Raw genomic sequence first — 6,822 nt, forward strand, 5'->3', positions numbered from 1 at the left:
GTAGAGACGGGGTTTCACCATGTTGACCAGGATGGTCTCCATCTCTTCACCTCGTGATCCACCCGCCACCCGCCTGGGCCTCCCAAAGTGCTGGGATTACAGGCGTGAGCCACCGCGCCCGGCCACACAGGCACAATTTTATCCTATATAACCCTATATGACCTTGAGACTATCTTGTCAAAATTTGTTTGAAAATCATCAGAATTATTTATTTTTTGTATTTTTTATTTTGTATGCAGAGGTGCATATGGCTGCAATAAGCAACTTGGCTTAAACACCTTACATAATACTGCTCCATCAAAGATTCTACGATTTTACACTTTTGACCATGCTTTTTATAGGTGATACCTAAAATTAAATGTTAATGCTACTCAAAATGCTTGTCAATATCCATTTAATACATTTCACTGATTTCGTTTAACTGTACATTTTCCCAGAGGTGCTGTGCCTCAGGCTTTGTTCCTGATGCATGTAAGATTTAATGTGCATAGAAATATACCGCTTGCTAATATTTTGTGCTAAAATGTCATGCTTTTTCCCATGGCCTAGTTATAGAACTACAGTGACAATAAATAGATAAAAGGAACCTCTTGAGTCTTAAACATTTAAGCTCTCAAGTCTTTCAATTCGGTGCTGCAAGAATAAAAATGTGATACCTTTTGAATTCTGATACTTCCTCTATAAATACATAAGAATGTATTAAAATATACTTACAGCATTGCATAATTAAAGCACAATGTATAAGGATTCACTAAAGTGATATACATTTTAATGTTAAAGAATAAAAGGCTAGTCAAAATATATTTTCTTTTGTGCTATAAAATATCAGTGTCCTAAATACGCTAAATTACTTTTGAGATGCTTCACTGGTCTTGAGAATAGTATCTACCATGTTAAACCAATCAATCTAGGGAATAAAACTGTATTCATAATTCTCCTTTGAATATAAACATGATACTATTGGCCAAAATAAGATTTCTGTATCTTTAAATTTAGATTTTAATTCATTTCCAAGATTCTTAAACAGTGGTATTAACACAGAAATGAACACGATGCTAAAAAGTGTTTTCCAGTCCTTCACTTGAAGGAGTGGTTAAATTAATTATCAAGACAAATTGTGCAGTTATCTGGATTTATAATATGTAGCAAAAATCTTTCTTGTTTAATATCGAAATTACAAAGTTTAAATTCCATTGGTTTTTTCAAATCTGTTTTTCCATTAGTATCCTTTTCCTTTTTTATATAGTCTGACTAACCTCCAGTCAATATATTAACCATTCTAGGATAATTTTGCATAACGTCTTGCCATTATTTATTTGCTCCTACTCTTTCCCCACCAAAAATATTTTTCTCTTTCCCATTGTTTGCCAGACAGGCTCTACTCAAATGTCAAATCCTCTTCTGAAAATCTATTACATTTGTGAATGCATATAAACCAACTTTGCCATCACTATTTACTTTACACTAATTGACATCAGATGTTAGTAAATAATAGATATTTTTTAATTTTTATTTTAACAAATAGTCACATCAGTTAAAAGCTTATTTTTTTCCCCTTTAAGATATTTAGGTTCCTTTCAGTTTCCTCCTGAGACCCTTTTCTTCTCACTCTCTGCAGTGTTCTCGGATTCTGATTGGCTCCCAGGTAGGCCATCTCCCCATCATCCCTGACAGTTCCTGGGAGCCCCAGCAGACTCGTATATTTGCCTGGTTGTTGTGGAGCTCCACCATAAGTTGTGCAGGCAACACAAAATTAACACGTCTAATCTGAGTTTACTCCCCTTCTTCCATATAATTAATGACTGCTTGCAGTACCTCTATGTTTTTAGTAACCAAGGCCAAAAACATGGAAATAATTCTAAATAGCTTCACTTTCCTTAACTCCTTTATGCACTTACCATCAAGTAATAGACTAAATGTTTGTGTCTCCCCAAATTTTTTCTGCTGAAACCCTGACCTAAAACGTGATGCTATTAGTAGGTAGGACTTTGGGAGGTAAATATGGATATATGAACTCATGAGGGGCCTCATGAAGGGCCCCATGAGGGGGCTCATGATGCCTTTAGAAGTCAACAGAGAGTTTGCTTCCTCTCCCTCTTTCCACTGTGTGAAGAAGGATAAGTCTGTCATCTGCAACCCAGAAAAGGTCCGTCATCGAAACATGAACAAGCCCTCATTAAAATGTGACCTGATCTCAGAGCTCCAGCCTCCTGAACAGTGAGAAGTACAGCTCTGTTGTTTATAAGCCACCCAGTCTACATTAATTTGTTATAACAGCCAAAGCTGACAAGAATAATCACCAAAACCTCTGAATTTTTCTTCTTATCTATCTCATACCTGTTCTATTTTCTTTATCATTCACTATTGCCACTGCTTATATTAGGAACAGAGTATGATTGACCAAAGTAGCTTCTTTCCTTCATTTCACCTTCGCTTAATACTGCCCCAATCTACCCTACAACCTGCTTCCATTGAATCCATTTCTGAGATTCCAATCTGCCGTTTAGGAGGCCTGCTTCAAACTATTCATTAATATTCGATTTTCCTCTGAAAATAGTTAACCTCTAATTATTATGCATGGTTCTTAATAATCTAACTCCTTTTTGTGACAAATACTTTCTCAAACACGCTCTCACACAAAAATCATTTTTATCAACATTTTTTAGAACATGCTTTGATAGAATTTAGAGTATAGGATAGAAATCATATCCTCTTTCAAGGGCATGAAGTAAAGATCAATGTTTTTAAGAACAATTCCTCATATACAAAATGTCACAAAGCAGTATAGTTGATACAGTAGTCCTCTCCTATCCATGGTTTCAGTCACCTGCTGTCAACCAAGGATAAGGAAATCCAAACATCATCCATGGTTTCAGTTACCTGCAATCAACTATGGTTAGAAAATTTTACTTACAATGAGATATTTTGATAGAGAAAGCAAGACAACATTCACATAATTTTTATTACAGCATATTATTACATTTGTTCTATTTTATTAATAGGTATCATTATTAATCTTTTACCGTGCCTTATTTATAAATTAAGCTTTATTAAACGTGTGTAGGAAAAATATTGTATATATTGGGTTTTGTACTATCTGGGGTTTCAGACATCTACTCGGGAGGATTTTCAAATATATCCCCATAAAAGGGGGGAATACTGTAAGACTGGAATAATTTCACCAGTGACTTACAACTGTAAATATGACTGTCAGATAGGTAGATGATTCCTCTACCCTCCTCAGGTAGTGAGAAATAAAGATGACCTTTCTGGGTCCAAACAAACTAAGCAAATGATTAAAATCCCTATATTTTGATACCTGAAATAACAACTTGGAGCATTTGGACCTGACAAGTTTTTTAGCAAGTGTCTCCTGTCAAAAGATCTGGTTATAGAAAAAAAATCTCATTAATGATCTCATCTGAGATCACTGTGTCTCCAAGAGTAAGTCACCAGGGAAACTAGTTTGCCAGCTCTACAAAAGTCTTTATACAACCCATAAATTAAGAAATGTGAGACAATTTTTACAATACTGTTTTGGGGTTGGTTGATTTTAATTCAGGATTGCTGAAAATATTTAGAAAAAGCCATTTATGTACTAAGGTCATTGCTTTTTCATCAGTATCTTAAATAGCATTTACTTTTCTAAGTCTTATAAAACTGAGGCTTGCAGCCATATGACCCCAAGCTTTTTTCAATTGATAAAGATAAATACCTGAAAGAATGTGTAAGAGAAAGAAGAGGTATTATACCTTTAAGACCATAAAGAATATATTTATTTCCTTTTCTTCTGTCTGCAAACAATGATTACTATGTGGGTAATGAAACAGGAAAACTTTTAACTGAAACACAGTACCTTTCAATGACCTTGGCAGTAGAAGGGCTGCCAAGGTCATTGAAAATATGAATGAAGACTGGAGGACAAAAGGGTGTATCCCTGGGTGAAGTCTCCGATAGAACCTCTGAGAAGAGAGATCTCCAGTAGGCGGCCTTACCCCAAACCCAAAAGTACAGACCTTTTTGTTAGAAGCAGCATATGGATACACAGAACACTGTAGGATTTGAGCCTTGCTGGATGGTGTGGTACGTCCCAGCAGCTTAGTAAGAACATAGAAATCTCTGTACAGGCCAGCTTTCCAAGTCACACAACAAAGAAACCCCCAGGTGGTGGTGCACAGCACTGGATTTGTAATTTTGGTTGGTCAAGACTTACCAAAGCCGATTCATTTCATTTATCCATTCAAAGCATACCAATTTGCATACAAATTGAATGTCAAGCAATAGTCTCTTGGATGACATGAATCAGTACAGCAGATGAATATTTCTGCCTTGCAGATTCTCTGTCATGCACAAACACACATGCACATGATCACATTGCATTCACAATGTATTCACATTTGGTGAAAGGTACGTCATCATCTTTCAAACACTCTTGTAGATTACTATTCTTTAAATAGCTGTTCCAATAATAATTTCTCTCATTCAAATACTAATAAAGAAAAAAAAATAGAAAAGAGTTATATGCATATATTGTAATGGGGAAAATAATAGTTAATAGACAAAATAAAATCCAGACATATTTTAGAAAGAAAAAACTCTTCTTGTCATGGAGCCCAAAAAGGTGATTAATCAATTCCTGATAAAGTAAAAAAAAAAAAAAAAAAAAAAAGGCCTGGTGAGGTGGCTAACACCTGTAATCCCAGCACTTTGGGAGGCTGAGGCGGGCACATCACGAGGTCAGGAGTTCAAGGCCATCCTGGCCAACATGATGAAACCCCATCTCTACTAAAAATACAAAAAAAAAATTAGCCAGGCCTGGTGGCACATGCCTGTAATCCCAGCTACTCAGGAAGCTGAGGCAGGAAAATTGCTTGAACCCAGGAGGTAGAAGTTGCAGTGAGCCAAGATTGTGCCACTGCACTCCAGCCTGGGTGACAGAGAGAGACTGCATCAATCAATAAATAAGTAAATAAACAAACAAACAAAATAGAAATGGCCTCTGTAAATGGAACTCAAAACATAACTGTAAGTAGTCAAGAAGGAAATATAAAGGGGTTAAACCATAAGCAGGCAGAGCTCAGGTAAGAAGTCCAGTGAAAAATAAAACCACCAGAGAACTTTTTCTAACGTTCACAGGAGAAAGCTACAGTTATTTGGGAATCTTAATTTTCTTTACAATTTATTGAGACTTTTTATTGCTAATGTTGAAGTTGCAGTCAACTTTATTTGTATTTTTTATTTTTTTCACTTTTATTTTAGCTCCAGGGGTAAGTGCAGGTTGGCTATGTAGGTAAACTTGTGTTATGGGGGTTTATCCTGCAGATTATTTCATCTCCCAGGTATCAAGCCTAGTGCCCATTAGTTGTTTTTCTTGATTCCCCCCTCCTCCCACCCTCCACCCTCCAATAGGCCCAGTGTGTGTTATTCCTTCTATGTGTCTAAGTGTTCTCGTAATTCAGTTCTTGCTTATAAGTGAGAACATGCAGTATTTGGTTTTCTGTTTCCAACAGAGAACATTTAGCCACACTAGAAGCAGTGACAAAAAGAATGGGCACCTTGGAAAACAAATCGTGGCAGATTAGGATGGGAAAGTGAGTGAGGTTTACAGCCAGACCATCCCGAACATGCCTAATCTCCTCTATCTAGGAAGCTAAGCAGGGTTCGGCATGGTTAATACTTGGGTGGAAGGAAGTGAATTAAATGCTAAAGGAATAGGCAGATAAAATAATTCGGTGTATGCATAGCTAATATCCCTAGTGAATTCAAACGAAATGAGACAATAAAGCAGTGATATAATTCAGAGAAACTTCCTTTCTTGATTCTTAAATTTCTTATTGGTACATAAAATGTGTGCGTATTTATGGTATACATGTTGTATTAGCAAGGGTTCTCTAGAGAAACCGATTTAATAGGATAGACATATATATAAAGGAGAGTTTATTAAGGAGTATTAACTCACACAATCACAAGGTCTCACAATAGGCCATCTGCAAGCTAAGGTGCAAGGAAGCCAGTCTCAGTCCCAAAGCTGAAGAACTGGGAGTCCAATGTTCAAGGGCAAGAAGCATTCAGCACGGGAGAAGGATGTGGGGTGAGAGGCTAAGTCAATCTGGCCTTTGCACATTTTTCTACATGATTTATACCCTGGCTGTGCTGGCAGCTGATTAGATGATAGCCACCCAGATTAAGGGTGGGTCTGCCTTTCCCAATCCACCAACTCAAATGTTAATCTCCTTTGGTCCTTTGGCAACACCCTCACAGATACATCCATGATCAATACTTTGCATCTTTCAATCCAATCAAGTTGACACTCAGAATTAACCATCACACATGTGATGTTTTGTTACAGGCCTAGCCAGTGTAATGATCAAGTCAGCATATTTGGGGTCCATATCTCGAGTATTGAGACATTGATCACCTGCAGAGGTCTGTCCTGTAGACCCTGTCTCAGCGACAGATAAATGAATACACTCTCAGATCCAGTACAGTGAATCAGAGTGGACTAAAGATGGTTTTCAACTGCTTTCAGAGGGCGATTGCAGCTAACTGATCATGACTCCTTGTTCGTTCTCACATGTATTCAGTATAGATTTAATAACAGAGGATCTAAATTGCACACTTGTGGATAATTAACATGGTTAAAAGAGTGGCTTTATAAATAATAAAAGGTCTTGGTTCTGGGGCCCAGAATAAACACCATTAACAGGTAATTCCTCTTCAACTTCCCCCTCAGAGGGCCATCCGGCACAAAGTTTACATGAGTAAACAAAGTAGAGACAAAGAAATGTTTGGTAAACAGACTTAATTGGGGAAGCTTTTGTT

The sequence above is a fragment of the Callithrix jacchus genome, chromosome 2 (assembly GCF_049354715.1).
Source record: "Callithrix jacchus isolate 240 chromosome 2, calJac240_pri, whole genome shotgun sequence".
NCBI lineage: Eukaryota > Metazoa > Chordata > Mammalia > Primates > Cebidae > Callithrix > Callithrix jacchus.